The sequence below is a fragment of the Pseudophryne corroboree genome, chromosome 9 (assembly GCF_028390025.1).
Source record: "Pseudophryne corroboree isolate aPseCor3 chromosome 9, aPseCor3.hap2, whole genome shotgun sequence".
Classification (NCBI taxonomy): domain Eukaryota; kingdom Metazoa; phylum Chordata; class Amphibia; order Anura; family Myobatrachidae; genus Pseudophryne; species Pseudophryne corroboree.
The window spans coordinates 365,319,388-365,321,565 of record NC_086452.1 but is presented as its reverse complement, the minus strand read 5'-3'; positions in this window follow the sequence as shown (position 1 = coordinate 365,321,565).

The window sequence follows — 2,178 nt, the reverse complement described above, 5'->3', positions numbered from 1 at the left end:
GGGACTGGCACCCCCCACTCCATATTTGAAGTAGGGGAGGTGTATGTGCAAAAAAGGGGCATGATCTTGTGGGAAAGGGGCATGACCACACAATAGTACTCCCAATTCAAATTACGTTACACAGTAGTACCGCTTATACACATTATGTCACACACAGTAGCGGATCTTGCCACGGGCAAGCAGGACTTTTGCCCGAGGCGTCGTTGCCTAGACAGAGCCGCCGCTGTCACGAGGGCGCCACCATCATGGCAAGATCCGCTACTGGTGCCGATGCCGTGCAGTGCGCGATGACGTCATTGTGCACCGCACAGCATTGTGGGAGAACCATAGACGCTAGAGGCCATAATTGACCTCTAGTGTCTATGAGGTGCTATGGGCATCGCCTGGGCTGGAGGACTGCTTAGTAGGCAGGAACACCACACTTCAGCACTGCCCCACACTTCCTGAAGAAAGTGAAAGTAAATTACAGCTCCCAGCAATCCTTGCTGCCAGGAGCTCCCGACAGCAAGGGCTGCTGGGAACTGTAGTTTACTTTCACGTTCTTCACTAGTGCATTGCTGTGCCGAACACCGGCGCCTGTTCCTGCCTACTGTGAGATCCTCTAGCCCAGGCGATTCCACTACTAAGTGATTCCACCCATTGGCCGAGGGTGGCACTGCCGGGCGGCGCCCCCTCCTTGACTGGCGCCCCTGGCGAGTGCCATCCTGGCCAACGGGTAGATACGCCCCTGAGCACTGGCCTTCGTAGCTACTGACGGGGAACTGGTACAAAAGAACTGTTGAGGGGGTTACACTTCTTGAAGGAGAAGGCATACCCGTGAGACATCGCTTCTTGCACCCAGATATCTGTGGTGGACTGCTGCCAGACCCGTGCAAATTGAAGAAGTCGGACTCCCACCCTGGAGTCCCCCAGGTGGAGGCCTGTGCCATCAGGCAGGAGACTTGTCTTATGATTTAGAAGTCGGGTGTCTGGCTGACCAAGCCTGTTTGGCCTTAGACTTAACAGTTTTATTTGCTTGAGACTGTTTGACATAAGCCTTTACCTTTGCTTTACCTTGGGGCCAAAAGGACCGGAAAGCAGGGAATCTAGGTTTTGATGTAGATGTCGAGGGAAACCCAGCTGATTTAGAGTTTGCTTCAGACATTAGAATGTTGTCCAATTCTGTTCCAAACAGAATATTTCTAATAAAAGGTATGGATTCCAATACCTTTTTGGATTCCGTATTAGCCTTCCATGAACGTAGCCAAATTGCTCTGCGAGCTACTACTGAGGAAGCTGACGCTTGAGAAGCTAATGGTTGGTTCTATATCGGAGTGGGAGAAGGGACCTTGTGACGTACCTAGGGGAGGAGACACGTCACCAGGGGGAGGAGCTACGGCCGAACAGGGTACCCGAAAAGTACGCTCGCCACGCTTCGCTCGCCACGCTTCGCTTCGCTCGCCATGCTTCGCTTCGCTCGCCACGCTTCGCTCGCCACGCTTCGCTCGCCACGCTTCGCTCGCCACACTTCGGGCTCGGTGGCGAGCGAAGCGAGCCACCTAATTACTAAAGGTAATAGTTGGTGGCGGGGATAGTAGAGCAACTATCCCGCTGGCCTAGCTCCTCCCCCTTGTGTCGTGGCTCCTCCCCCTGACAGAAAAGGTCCCTTAGGCCACTTGGATCTAGCCTCAACCAGAAGCTAATATACCCATATCTAGGGCTGCTTCTTCCATATAGGCAGCTGTTTGCTTTATATTAGCTATATGGGATAATTGTTCTCTTGTTCCATGAACTGTGAAATCATTCTCCAAAGCTTCTGCCCAGCCTGTTACGGTTTTAGCCACCCATGTTGTGGCCACAGCTGGTCTTGTAATTGCCCCTGTTAGGGAAAATATAGTCTTAAGAGAGCTAACAATTTCTGTCTGTTGCATCATTTAATGATGTTAAGGGCAGAGGTAATATAGATTTGCACACCAGTCGAACTACGTGAGCATCTACCTTTGGAGGTACTTCCCTTTTTACACAGTCCACAGGCGGTAGAGGATAGTAAGAGAACAATTTTTTTGGTAACTTAAACTTCTTTCTGAGTGTTACCTATGCCTCTTGTATAATTTCCATCAACTGATGTGTTTGGAAATTCAGCTTTTACTGTTTTTGGACGTTTAAAGATTGGAGCCTCAAACCTTAGTATAGGCTCTT